The following is a 15817-nucleotide window of genomic DNA, read 5'->3' on the forward strand; positions in this document are numbered from 1 at the left end:
TCACGGACCGCCTTTGACAAAATTTCTCAAAAATGGGTAGAAATTGTCAATTTCAAAATTTTGTAGTGACCCGGTGCGCCCAAAACACCCAAAAATGCAAAACTCTCCCCCTTTTTCGAAACTAGGTAGGAAACGTCAATTCGCATTAACTGCAGGGGCCTGAAATGCATATTCTGCAATTTCTCAGCAAAATCAGTCCATTTTCGAATTTGTGCAAAAACTGCCAAATTTTCGAATCTGAAGATGCTACTTTCGAAACTTCTTCCACTTTTCTTCAAACTTTCGAAAATGACCTCAAATGTCGAAAATTAACCCAACTTTCGAAGGTGGGTATAAGATGTCAAACATTCGAAACTTTAGGTACTGATTTCGAAATGTCTGCCCACAACTTCAAACTTTCGAAATTACCTCCTTATTTCGAAGTGGGTTTAAAGTGATAAACTTTCGAAAGCTCAGGGAGTAATTTCGAAACTTTATTGCTTTCTTCTCCATTCGTTACACAGATGATGAATTTGTCAATACTTCCATCGAAATAATGCACACTATGTCGACATTCGTGATTACCAAATACCCAACATGTGAACGAAACCCAAATCGATTCCCCACAGCCAAGCTTTCGAAATCACAATTCATCTCCGTTTCGTTATCAATCATACTTCCCAATTCTATGTTTATCCCCAACCCATTGACTCCAACCTTATCAAAATCTAACCACAAAGACCTTTGCTTTTAACAATCAAGCTTCGGTGTCTTTAGCTGTGAACATCCAAATCACAACCATAGATGCGAACAACCCCAAAACCTTCAAAAATCGAAAATCAAAATCCAAAAAGTTTCAGTTCTTCCCAATTGACGAATCATCTGCTTTGACTCCAAATAACCCAAATCGATTATCACACTTGCGAATTCAAGAATATTGCAATATCGACCAATATCGAAAACTTATACAGACCCATCGAAAATAAACTGGCAACAATCGACATTGAATTTCATTCATGATTCCAAAACCTTCAATCTCTAATAACGAACCAGCACGTCAAGTCGATATGAACAAAATTACGATTTCAATTCCAAAAATCAAATTCATTCACAAATTGATTCTTAAAATCAGTTGATGTAACTAATCGATTCTATACCCATCTGATTAACTTTCGATTTCGAACCCTGAATTTATAAGAATCAAACATTGACTTTTCTTGTTTGACTCTTCATCCATCTTCAAGAACATCATTTGACCAGCCAAGAACAGATTTGATAAACCATCGATTCAATCATTAAGCAAGAAGAATCGATATCATCATTCAAGTCGATTTCGATTATCCACAAATCAGATTAAAATAAAATTCGGAAGATATGAAATGAACAAATTTGAATATATGATTACGACAAAAAATTGGATTGAATCACCAATAATTCGATTCTTGATGTTCTATGAAGAGTGTAAATCATTGTGAATATTAACCTTGAATCAAATAAGTAGTTGGAACAAACAGATCAATTACACTCGAGATATATGAACAAAAAGAGAAATCGGAGCAAATTAATCTGTATCATGAACTGGGCTTTAGATGAACAATACTCGAAAATTTTATGGGCTCAAAAGATATACACGAACAATAACATCATTGATTTAGTTTTTGGGTCATATTTTGATTCAAAAGAATAATTGAAAATTAAGAATCAAATCAAACGAACATATATGAAATTGGATTGGGCTTTGATCAATTCACAACAAGTGGGTTTTTCAAAAAAAATTGATCCAACGAATCAAAATGATCAAAAATCAAGAACGCAACGCACGAATCATCGAGATTAAAAGAGATCATAGAGAGAGACTCACCATAAATGCTCAAATTGTGACGAATTTAGCCAAACCGAGAATCGTTTCTTCAAAAAATCATGTTGATCTTCGAAGACCCGCTCTGATACCAAATGTAGTGAATTATGAACATTGGTTTGGCATGCGGAATTAAAGAACACACAATGAACATGGTGATTTGGGTGTTTAAGAGATGCATTCGATTATGTATGGTGTTACACAAAAAAGGATCTAGATCTAAATCTACATAATTAACACACACACACACGCTCAATGTTACATCTCTCAAGCACACCTCCATAAGTGGTATGAACCCACCTTATATAGAGGTATTTACATGTCTCTCTCTCACTCTCTATCTCACAAGTCAAAAGCTAATGCACCACATGCAAGTGGGTCTACAAAAGTCAACCCATTTACAAAGCCATACATGGATAACTTTGTACCCAACACTCGTACAATTTGAATCCTGTCAGTGGTGTCTTGAATCATTTCAGGGCCACTAAGGACTTTCTGTCCTACATCATGCCAACATAATGGAGTATGACATTTACGCCCATATAGTGCTTCATATACCTTCAGTATATTTTCTACCATTTGGATTGTTCTCTTCTTCTGACTATCTGTCTGGGGATGATAAGTTGTGTTAAGAGTAACACGACATACTAATTCATATTGCATACTCGTCCGAGAATGAGAAGTGAAGCTACTATCACGATCGGAAGTGATCTTTAGCGGCACACTATGTCTCGCAACAGTTTCATCCAAGTATACTTGTGTGTATATCTCCATTGGAGTTTAATTGATGGTGATGCTCAAACTTGCACTCTCTTCTCATTGCAGACTCTTGCTTCTTCTTAAATTTGGTTTATAGACTCAACCCAAGATAAGGTCTTCACTTTTTGTATAACAACATCTCGAATGATCATATTCTAATGACTTTTTATTTTATAACGCAAAAGTCACACACTGATCCATACCCCTGTTTCCAATAGTCTAATACTATCACGGAAGAAATCTTCCTTCATATTTTAATGTGATATAATCTTTTTATAGTAGGTAGAATTTCTAATTAATAGTTGCTTAATCCTTTAATGAAGGTTGTTATACTTTTATTGACTACCTCGACCATCTCCTTCTTCAATCTTCTGACTGAAGTTTCGTCGCTACGCAAAACATGGTTCTCTGAACCAATCAACTCACTTCGCAGATTTATATTAATCGGACTCGATTCTTTATGACCACTAAGGTCTGAACGAAAATCATCTTCTTAGTCATCACCGAAACAAAGGTAATGACATACTCGAACAAAAACGGAATCAATTTCTAGCTTCTTGGTAACCTTGTGAATTTCCCTGATCCAAGTGTGAGTCCTGTGCTTCCAGTAGTATAGGCCTCTACTACTATTCACACCTACTCATACTCATCCCACGTATTGTCTCGCAGTTCCCAAGTCACCATATAAAAGTTTTCACAAGACAACCTATCACACCTGAGTGTGTTCAAACAAGTACATACAACAATTTCTCCTAGACTCAAGTAGGGATTTCACGTTTCTATCAAACATATCTTGGATTTCTTAAATTCACCTTCTAGAATTCTTTTATGCATAAGCTCGATCTAGCATATCCTAATATTTTTCCTAGGTTGATAGGAATTTCAATTCCAAATTCTTCATATAAATTCTATCTCATGTAGTGTCTACTTTACAAGATGTACTATACCAGAATTTACTCTAGTAGTGTGGAGACAAACGGTGTCTAACTATCTGTATCATCTTCTAACTCATGCAAGTCACCATGCACATTTATTCATTTCATTATCCTTTCATGACATCGTCATTCCTTTATATGGGAAAATTTTCCTCTCATGGGTGTATCTTTTAAGTCTACTTCATAGGAATCTATCCTAGGAAGTCTGCATTTTTTAATTGTATCTCAACATGTTCTACTAGCTTCAACTTGGTTCTCTGTCATTCTTAACAACAACATCTCTTCTCATAGAACACTATGAGTGTATATCTTCTTCAACTATATACTCTACCTTACTCTGACTAGTAAGTCATTCGGCCTAACTAAATGACTCATTTCACCATCCTAATCAAGTATGTTAAAGTCAGCTTAACACACTATGGAACTTTTATAAGGATGTGATAGAAGTTAATTGTCACTCAGTATTATTAAATACTAAGTCTGAGCATCTTTATAGGGTTACAAATCAGCTTTTACCATGCTACTCGAACTGCATACTACATCACAATATTAGGCAAGGTCTTGGCCTATTGAGTCTGAAAACTTTGTTAGCCTTCCCTTTAATCTTCATTGAATTCTTCTAAATCTTGCATAATCATCAATTTCGATATCATCAAAGTATTTATCACCATTTTCAACTCTTCTAACTCTGTAAGCAATTACTGCTTCAATCTGGTCAGCGGTGGAACAACTTCATGGATTACACCAAAACATTTGTCTCGTCTGAATGTACTTTGAACACACAACATTCCTCCAAAGGTGTTATTATTTCATCAAACATAGTTTGAATGTACAACATCACTCTATAGGTATTAATACACTATTTACGGTATCACTTGATAGATTTTATTTTACGATATCCCTCAACCGTTTATTTATGAAGTTTTTGATGTCAACTATCGTAAGTCTCCTTATCACCTTGAAAAGTTTCATGCCGAGAATGATATCAAAGTTGGGCAAGGAGATAGAAATCAGGTTAACAAGAAAATTTATATTCTTCTATTTCTATGACACAATCTCTATAGATTTTATCAATAAGTATTGATACATTTCCTGTGGTATTTACATGAAATGGTTAGGCGAGTGCATAGTAAGAAATTTGAAAAGAACGCGTAAATTTATGAGATACAAAAGAATCTGAGGCACTAGAATCAAATAAGATGTGAGTAGGTCTAGAATCAGTTAGAAATGTACCAGTCACATCATTCAGGTCCTCACGTGCCTCCTCTACGATAATCTGGAATGCACTACTTTTAGCTTTTGGCACCTCCACCTTTTTAGTTGAAGTACCCACCGGTTGTTGAACAAAAGCTTGACTTCCCATCATTTGGCTAATAAGAGTAGGGCAAAACGCTTTATGTGGCCAATAACACCACAAGCATAGCATGTAACGTTCTTCCTCAGGCAAACGGGCTTCGTGTGACCCTTTTCTCCGCATCCATAACAAATCACTGGTCATTTTCTGTTCTTCATTGACCCTGGTGATTCTTTCCACATTTTCGACACGATGGTGACTGAAGAGAAAAAGATTGTGACCTACCGCGGCCACGAAAGGTGTTATGAGATTTTACTTGTCTGTGGATGCTTCGAAACAGAAAGAGTGGCACCACGTATCTCCAATTCGTGCTCGCGCTTTCGGGTATATTATTTATCTTTTAGCACAAAATAGCATATAAGGCGTCTCCCTTAAAGTATGCTAGTGCACACTATAACAAGTGAGGTATTCAACCTAAAGTATACTAGGCACACATCGTACCATCATTACTTAGCAATTCAAGTTTAAGCCTAGAAATCCTTACAATTCCTAGTTCGCTTAAACTAATGCTCTAAAAATTTTGAAGTAGCTTAGTACTTTAAAATATTAAGATTTATTATTATCCAATACTCCACTTAATTATTTCCTATGGTTTGTATCCATATACTCCTAATGAATCCGTTCATATATTGAACTTCCGACGGTTTAAGTCTAAATACCAATCCGTGGTATTTAGTTCACTTAAACTACCGCTCTGATACCATGATTGAGAGAACCCCTCTCTAAAACTACATTGTATTACTCCAAAACATGCTACATGCATATTCATAAACAATATTTTACATTGATAGTTTAATTACAAAAAACTAGATACAAACCGACTAAGTTTTAGTATATTAAATAACTACCCAGGAAATTATAATTTTATACATACACGATCACTAAAAACAAAAATAATATTATTAACTATTCTAAATCTTCCAACAGTATGTGTCTATACTGGATCCATATTACATGCAATAGTTAAACACTGAGAGGGATAAGCGGTGACGCTTAGTGAGTTCAAAAATAGATACAATATAACGTTATGTCATATATATATACCAATATGACAGAAGCAAAGAGGAACAAAGAACAACAAAGGCATATGTGAATCATGTGACAAGCTTTCCATATCAACAAATGATCTGATTCACAGATTTACAATCAATGAGATACAATAATTTCAACTTGATATACATCAATAAGACTTCAGCCCAAGTAGCACAGAAAATAAATGATTTCTGAATTAACATTTCGCTAAAATTTACAGGCTTTCAGCCCTATCCAGCATTCTGCCAGTGCCAAAGTGATGCTTACTCATTCACTTCATGGTCAAAGGCTACATACCAATACCCAAGTGATGCTTAGTCATTCACTTCGTGGTCAAAGGTATAGCTCATTATCATAATAACACGGGAAAGCATATTGCACATATAACACATAACATACAGTTGTTCCTATAATTTGAGCTCATCGTGAAATAACCGGAGGTTAAAATAGTAATTTGGGCAGCACTTCGTTTCTATAATTAACTTTATTTGATGAAAACCGGGAGCTTTATTGAAAACCGGGCCTTGCGAGGGTTGAGCTTTAAACCGAAAAGATAAATTTCTCGGGGTCTTCGGGCACTTCGGGACGTTTTTTAAGTGTTAGGTAGGTTCTCGGGGCTTCGGGGGGTTAAAAGTGGCTTAAAATAAAGTTTAGGGTGTAAAGTGTGCAAAATTATAACCAAAACCGGGAGGGTTCGCACCTCCCTTTATATAGGGTGCGGAGTTTCGGTTCCGACGGGAGGAGAAGCCATGCGACAGCTTCGCAGGCGAGGGGGAGGGGCACATGGCTCGGTTCGCAGGCAGACACGGGTCCGAGCTCGGATGCGCCACAACGATGACACGTGTCGGATCCGAACTGGGCCGCGCTTCGGATGCGAGGAGCTGGCGACACGCGTCGGACATGAAGCAGATGCGAGAGGCGGTGACGTGGCCGATTCCGAGCCAAGCATGCGGAGCTTCTCGCATTTTATGCCCAAATCATAAAAAATTCATAACTTTCGCATACAAGCTCTGTTTTCGACGTTCTTTATATGCACACGTAGGCGAGATTATACTCTACATGTTTCGCTTAGTCTCCGTTGGCTAATTTTGAATTATTTTTAATATTATTATTTTTAACAGACCGGGACAGGAAAATCCGTTAAAAATTCATAACTTCTTCATCCGACGTCTGTTTTCGTCTGTCTTTTTACCGTTGTACTACTATTGACGAGACCTTCAATTCTCGTTTAGGTTGTGTCAGCTAAAAATCACTCGATCTTTATTTCGAGTTTTTAGCTGTATACTGCTATATTGAAACTTCAAAAAATCATAACTTCCTCATACGAAGTCAGATTTGGACGTTCTTTTTATGAAAATTCCCGGTTTAACGAATACTACGACTTTCATTTAGATCACTAAAGCTAAAAGGTAGTTTATCGAAAACTCACTTTTTACGCTAAATAGTGTTTTGCCGGTTTTGTCGTGGATCTTCGATTGGTCATAACTTCTTCGTTATAACTCAGTTTTCGATGAGGTTTTCGCCTAAATGTTTCTAACGAGATAATCTACAACTTTCAATAACATTATTTTTATTTATTTCCAACTTTATATTTTCATTAATTTCAATATTTGACTTTTGATTGGAATCTCATAAGACTTCCAATACTTTCCGAATGATTCTAAACATAGTTTTACTTGAATTATTCATAAAACTATCTTGTTAGAGCTCAAAACTCAAAATCATATATTAAATAATATTCATTTTTAAACAAAACACGATAACTGAACGTCTATGTTACATAGCGCTTAAGCTAGTGGAGAGTAACGCAAGCATTCGATTATCGGTTTGAGAGAATCAGCATACTTTGAGGAATCGAGATCCAGAGTCAGATTCTGGTTTGGTTTGATGTTCAGCATGACCGTGGAAGCGGGTTGTGCAGCAGCAGAAGGAGTTTCATATGAAACAATCATGGAAGCAGTTGGAGATGACGATGAACAGTGCAGAGAGTGAAGAGGGTTTTTCGCTTGAGAGTTTTTGAAATCTTTGAAAGTGGTGAAAGAAATCAAGCGTCAATTTACCTTTTATACGTCAGGATTGGAGACACAAATCCGGTGATTGACGTTTCCATATCCCGAAAAGGTGCATGGGATACCGTGACAGTTGTACGTGTGTCAGGTGGCGTGTAACTGAAATGCGTGATGTCAGGGTTTTTCAAAATAAACGCGCATGATTAAAATCTTATCCCTATAGAACCGCCGTTTCAATTCTGCTCATTCGTAATAAAACATCAATCGCCATAACCTGTTCTCGGAATTGAAAGTAACCACTCGGAAGTGTGAAACTAGACTTTTTGAAAAATCACGTGGATTTTCGTGCAAGAGTGTGCGAAAGATAAAGAAATAAAGTGAATTATATCTGGGAATCGGTGATATCAATTATAAATCGACATAAACAGTTGGATCTCGGGGAACGATCTCTTCCTTCGGAGTCAAGAGAGACTCGGAAGTGTCTGTGTGGTCTCCCGTTGAATTACGATAATCTGTTTGTTGAGAAACAGTGAAAGGTTTCTTTTCATTAGGCTTTAAAGGGTGGCTTTAGCTTCAACCAAATTCTAAAACTCAACATATGTCTGAAAGTATGGAAGAAGTACTTGTCTGACCGTTGTAGCCATAACAACAAGTATGCTTTGGATATATTTAGAGTAACAAGATAAATTTTGAAAATCTCAAAGAAAAATAAAACTAGATCTTTTGGGAAGAGAAGTCTTGGGTGAGCTTCTCATAAAGACCACACAAAAAAATTTAAAAAAAATGAGATTTTATTCCGTATAAGGTACCAACCAAAAGGTTATTATCATTAATTCCATGGTGAAAATCTAGAACAGTTTAATTGTTCACCATCAATTCAGAAAGAGGTTTCGAATTTTGGGTTTCACTAAAATCGTGGTGATAACGATTTAAATATCATGAACATAGATGTTGTGCAACCATAAACCTCAGTGGTAATTTTTGAGAGTCTCGAGGATTTGAAAGTGAATGTGATGGAGAAATATTTGAGGTGGTTCTGAAGAGAAAGATGTACCTCTTTTATAACGAATGACTAAGCAGTCAACTCTTAACTCAATGTGAGAAGAGCAAAGTAGCCCAATGACTTATGTGAATAATTAGCCTGATTGGGAAGAAACGATCGAAATGAAAGTTTCATTAAGGCTTCATCATAGAGTCTAAGAGGCTTGGGTCAACATGCAGCAGTATGCTTCTAGGGACACTTAGCTAGTACAAAGATTCAGAATTTTATACCTGCCCCATCGTTCTGAATTGCGAAAACAAGAAATTGTACCTGAATCAGAAACATATTCTCAAAGTAATACTAAAATAAAGAAAAATAAATTAAAAAATATATTTATGGAATTTTGGATTTTCTGAAAAATATAAAATAGAAATAAAGAAAATATTTTTGTCATTTTTGTTTTTTTTTAAATTAAAAAAATTAAAAACAGAAAACAAGGTAAAAATATGAAGAAAAGAAAATTTAGAAACTCAAGTGAACAATTGTTTTCGAATCGTTCAGACGCTCATAATCAATCGGAAAACACTTAATATACAAAGGATACAAGATATTCCGAATCGCCAGATAAACAGTGGATTTCGAAGCATTCCGATGGCTCGCAACCATTCAGAACATGATGAGTAGATTTCGAAGCATTCCGAAGGCTCGAAGTGGTTCGGAGAAAGAACATTGTTTTACTTTACTATGCTGGTTTCGGAATAGATTCTGCTTCAATCATTCCTAAACCTTGTAGAATTCAATTGAAGGTTTGTTCAGGTAAGGCTTTTGTAAAGATATCTGCTAGTGGATCAGAGGATCTCACAAAGTGAATTTCAACATTGCCATCCTCTACGTGATCCTTTATGAAATGATACCTTAGTGTTATATGTTTTGTCTTGGAATGTTGCATTGGGTTGTGGCATATGCGAATAACACTCTCTGAATCACAATATATGGGGATCCTTTTCATATAAATTCTGTATCTTTAAGATGACTTTGAATTCATATCACTTGAGAAGTACAAGAGGCATATGCGATATACTCGGCTTCAGTGGTGGATAAGGAGAGGCATGTTTGCTTCTTAGATTGCCAACTTACGAGTTTGCCATTTAAAAACTGACATCCTTTGGTTGTACTTTGACGATCAAAACCACATCCACCAAGATCAGCATCAGAGAATGTTTGAATAAAGAAGTCGGAGTTGGAAGGATACCATATTCCAAGAGAGGTTGTTCGTTTTAGGTATCAGAAGATGTTCTTTACTGTAGTCATATGTGATTCTCGTGGATTCGCTTGAAACCTGGCACAATAGCCCTCCAGACTTTGTCTAATATTTAAACCAAGGGAAAAGTTAATAGGACCCATTGAGCTCATCTCAAATTTAGTTTCCATCAATTTTCGGAATTTAGCTGTTAATTTAAGATTAGTGGATCCGAAAATGATGGCATCAACGTATATTTGGACCATCATCAGATGGTCACCATCTGTCTTGCGAAAGAAGGTTGGGTCGACCGAGACTTGTTTAAACTTAGATTGCTTTAAGAAACGAGTAACGGTTTCATACCATGCACGTGGTGCTTGTTTTAAACCATACACAACCTTATCCAAAATGTAACAATGAATTGGATATTTCTCATTCACGAAACCTGTGGCTGTTCCACGTAGATTGTGTCTTCTAATTCACCATTCAAAAATGCACATTTGACTTCCATTTGATAGACTTCGAAGTTTTTGTGCGCTGCAGAAGGCAAGGAAAATCTGAACAGGTTCCAGCCTTGCAACCGGTGCGAATGTTTCTTCATAGTCTATACCTTCCTCTTGGCAATATCCTTTCACAACCAACTGAGCTTTGTTCCGAATTACGTTGCCTTCCTTGTCAAGCTTATTCCGAAATACCCATTTTAATCCGACCACAGATGCATCCTTCGGAGTTGGAATCAATCTCCATACTTTATTCCGCTTAAACTCATTAATCTCTTCCTGCATTTCTTGCACCCAATCAGAATGATCAAGAGCAATCTTTATAGTTTTTGGCTCAATTTTGGAGATGAACGTATTAAATATGCAAAATTCCATTTTTGAAAATAATGTAGTTTGATTCGCTTTTTGTTGAGCTCTAGTGAGAACTCCTCAAGTTGTCTCTCTGATAAGTTGATCCAATTCTGCATTCACGTCTTCAAAATCCGATTGAACGTCTGAGTCATTATTTTCATTCTCATTCTCCCCCTGGAAATTTGCATGTGACTCTACGTTCGGAATCAGACTCTCTCCTTAGATTGGAATGTCAGTGTTGACTTCGGGATTAGAACTCTCCTCCTGAACTTGTGTATTGGATGTGTAGGTTGAAGTAGAACCCTCCCCCTGAACTGTATCATTAGAAGCTTGTGGCGAAGGTGGAATTTCAGAATCCTTCGGAATAGGTGGCTCATTTCCAAGATCTTTGGCAGCATCATTAATTATCTTCTTCAATTCATCTTCCTTATTATCTGGAGCATTTGATTATGAAGAAATTTCCTTTTCGGGCTCATCAAAAAAATTCATGAATTCCTCATAAAGACTTGAAAGAGAAATCGTCATCGGATTTATTGAAGGAAAGATTTCCTCAGCTTGAAAATTAGTCTTCTGATACTTCTTGAGATAGTTATCGTCAAACGTGACATAATAGGTTTCTTCCATCCTTTTGGATTTCTTGTTCAGAACCCTATATGCCTTAGAAGTAAGAGAGTACCCCCGCAAAGATCCCTTCGTCAGCCTTTACATCGAATTTTTCCTGTTGTTCTTTTGAATTAAATATGAAACACCTGGAACCAAAAACATGAAAGAACTTAACACTAGGTTTTCGTTTATTAAGAATCTCATAAGGAGTGATAAGAAATCTCTTATTGATTAGAGATCGATTCTGAGTGAAACAGGCAGTTCCGATAGCATCAACCTAGAAATATAGTGGAAGGTTCGCAAAAGATAGCGCAGTCCTTGCAAATTCGCAAAGAGATTGGTTTCGTCTTTCAACGGCACCATTCTGCTGAGGAGTGTAAGGAGCAGAGAAGTTGTGAGAGACTCCTCTTTCAGTCAAGAATTCTTTAAACACTTGGTTTTTAAATTTCGAACCGTTATCATTGCGTACGTTCTGAACAGGCTTTCACAATTTAAGCTCGATCTGCTTGATGAAGTCCTTAAGTTTCGAAGTTGCATCTGATTTCTTTCTAAGAAAATAAACCCAAGTAAATCTGGAAAAATCATCAACAATCACTAGAATATATTTATTACCACCAATTCTCTCCATGGCAGATGGGCCACAAAGATCAATGTGTAGTATTTCTAGCGCCTCGATTACTTTGGTGTTTACAACAGTCGAGTGGCTTTTGCGACTTTTCTTTCCCAGCTCGAAGCAGCACACATATGTTCCTTTTCAAACTTCAGAAGAGGAAGTCCTCGCACAAGATCGCCAAGTACGAGTTTGTTGATATCCTTAAAATTCAGATACGAGAGCCTTCGGTGCCACAACCAACAGTCATCTAAAGATGCTTTCGTAAGTATGCAAATTGAAGGCTTTTTGGTGATCGTTTATATGTTCAAAAGAAAGATCTCTCCCTTTCTTTTTGATTTCAGAAGCACTGCCTTTGTTTTCTTCTCTATGATTTCAGACCCCTCATCATTGAATGATACTTTCAGCTCTGTACCTACAACCAATTGTGAAACGCTTATCAGGTTATGTTGCAAGCCTTCCACATATGCTACCTTCCAAATGAAGAATTCGCTATTCATAATCATGCCATATCCTTTGATCTCTCATGTGGCATTATTTCCAAATTTCACTTTGCCACCATCCTTCAGTGATCGGAATTCTCTCAGCTCTTCTCTCCTTCCTGTCATGTGACGCGAACAACCACTGTCGATGTACAATTCAGAGTCGTATTGCTTGTCACATATTACCTACAAAATTCAAAGAGATTTAGGAACCCAAGCTTTCTTGGGTCCTTGTGAGGTTTTCTTATAAACAGGAAAAGTTATATTCGTATCAACCCAAAAGGTTCTTTTGAGCAAAACACTATTCTCTCCTCTGAATATTTCAAAAAAACCTTCATTTTATTATCACAAAGATTAACCTCAACAGGAATTGTTTTTCTTTGAATAAAATCCTTATGTTTTTCAGCCATCTTCTTTTCAAAACCCATTTTCTCCTTTTTCAAGTTCGCTTCGAATTCCTCTAGAGAAATCTCAGATTCCAAAACTACTTTCTTTTTTCCCTTAACATCCTTTGAGGTGTTGACAGATTTTGAAACAATTGTTTTTGAAGAAAAATTGGGTTTTGTATTTCCAAAGGTTTCGTTAGTTTTGAAAATGATGGTTTCGAAAAAACTTTTGGTTTTGAAACCTGTGGAGTTGAAGACTGCGGCTTTGAAAACAATTTAGGTTTCGGATTTGGATAGGATTTCACATTTTGATTTGCAGATCTTTCTGGGTTAACAGAATTAGAATGTTTAAATTTCCAGAGATGCTTTCTTTCTTTTAAGTTTTTCGGATATCTAGCATTCAACTGCCTTTTCTTAGCAATAAATTCCTCAGCTGACTTATGAATGTTAGCTCTAGGTTTCTCTCTTCTAACGGGTGTGGCATTCTGATCAGATGATGTTTCACTAGGGAAATTCTTTGTGCCACTAGGCCCTGCCTGGTCGTAACGAAGGTCAACACGATTCATAGGTTCCGAAACGTATTTTCCTTTCGTTTTCCATGAGGTCATTTCGGAAAGACCTTTTGTTTCGTCCGAATTGTCTATTGGTCCAGACCATAAAAATTCATCACAACCATCAGCATTATCATCGTTAACAATGGACGTTATTTCTGACGTGTTGTTTTTGTTTAGTCCCGTTTTTACGAAAACTTGATTAGGGACTGTTTGAATTTTTGGAAATACTGTGGCTTTAGTTTTTAGCACTTATGAACCTTAATTTTCAACCACACGAACATATTCAATTGAATTTTCAGAAATTAACTTTTTCTTTGGTTCAGATTCATTTTTACAAATGTTGAACAATCGATCTCATCCTCTACAGAAATCTCACTCATGTCACTTTTGTTAAATTCAGAAACATTTTCATCCTCAAAAGTGTTTTTTGAACTCTATATTGTGCAAAACGAGTCAAATTTTTGCACAGTATCAGATTTAATATGTTCATTATCATTTTCATCCAACATTTGTTTAACATGCTTTTATGTTCTTTGGACTGAATATATGCTTCAATTTTGTCAAGTCCGATTTTGTAAGATTCGGAAACATCATCAGAGGACACAATGGATTCGCACGTATAGCACTCTGCATCGATTTCATCCTCTTTCAATTCGTGAAAGGGTAAAATCATTTTGTGTATATTTTTAACTATTTCACAATCAAGATGCAGTTGAGTATTATTAAAATATAACCGCTTTACAATTAAACAGAAAATGTTTCTTTGTTTCAAAAGTGCTAAATTGTCTTTCTTAAGGTAAATGACATCATCTTTTGACCTAGTTAGCTCTAACTCCAACTTCTCTATCCGCATCCTCCTCTCTTCACTTTTATTCGTTACCCTGCTGATTTGAACACTTAGGTTAGAATTACTTAGATGAGTTATCTTTTGAATATCACTAAAATTAGAGACAATATAATTTAAATCATCTAATTCAGACTCATAACGAGTAACAGGAATATTAAGAGATTGAAGTATGGAGTGTACCTTATTGATGACCTTCTCGCATTCACTCACCTGTTCAAAAACAAGTCTCGCAGCAAAACAGTTTTCGAAGGCCGGCTCACAATCATTTGCGTATCCCCTCCGTTCCAAGACTTCGTTCTGAAGGATCAAACATCTTTCATCGTACTATGGGGCTCCAGACTTAACCACAAAGCATCCACCATGTGTGGGCTTCCAACTTCCTCATCCTCAGACTCTGGTGACCAGACTTCAACACGTCCAAACTCATTGTCACCTTTCTGCACAGTTAAAGCAGGTTTCGCATTATCAGCACTCTTTTTCTTCCTTAGCTCTTCTATCTTTTGAAGATAGTAAGCTTCATCCTTCTCTTCATCCTTCTTTTCACCTAATCTTCTCAGCATACACTCTTTGGAAAAATGATTTTTGCCATGGCAGTAGTTGCAGTCATCTCCAGAATCTCCTAACAATTTATTCTCTTGTTTTTCTTCATTCTATTGAGAGTTCTTAAAGCTCTCATCCTTTTGTTTGTCTAAACTATAGTTTTTCAATCTGTTCCTGTTCTTGAAACGCCCAAAGTTCTTTTTAGCAAACTTCTTGGGATTAGATACCATAAGAGCGTATTCCTCTTTCGTAAGATCACAATCCGAGTGGTCGGATTCAGAATCTTCATTAGCTACCTTTTACCCTTCGCGACCAGGGCCAACGAACCCATGCTAGACACAATCTTCACATCCTTCATTACTTCATCTTCGTGGGATCTCAGAATTCCCACAAGCTTCGCCAAGGTATAACTCTGAAACTTTTCATGAGCTTTTACCGTGGACACTACAGCTTTCCATTTCGATCTCAAACCATTCATAAACATGACTTTTTGCTCTATTATTTCACGTCTGATTTTGTGTTTCAACATCCTACTTAAAAGATGATTAAAATAATTGAATGTTTGATCAAGTTTTTCTTCTGGCTTTTGAATAAAAGCACCAAACTCCGATAGAAGCAATGTTTGAACTGAATGTTCCAAATCTGCATCACTTGAATAGAGCTCCTTTAACCTATCCCAGATTTCCTTTGTCGTCTCACAAGAACTCACCAGACGAAAAGTATCCAGTGGAAGAGCAAACTTTATTATCCTCAACGCATTGATGTTACTTTGCAACTTTTCGTTCTTATCTAGAGG

General features: G+C 36.4%; 1 pseudogene; it reads right to left on the reverse strand.

Annotated features, from left to right (window-relative positions):
* Positions 1 to 10627: 10627 nt before the first annotated feature.
* LOC145106658 (putative mitochondrial protein AtMg00820 pseudogene) lies at positions 10628 to 11023 on the reverse strand (annotated as a pseudogene).
* Positions 11024 to 15817: the final 4794 nt, after the last annotated feature.

The sequence above is a fragment of the Lactuca virosa genome, chromosome 4 (genome assembly GCF_052849685.1).
Source record: "Lactuca virosa cultivar CGN04683 chromosome 4, Lactuca_virosa_CGN04683_v6, whole genome shotgun sequence".
NCBI lineage: Eukaryota > Viridiplantae > Streptophyta > Magnoliopsida > Asterales > Asteraceae > Lactuca > Lactuca virosa.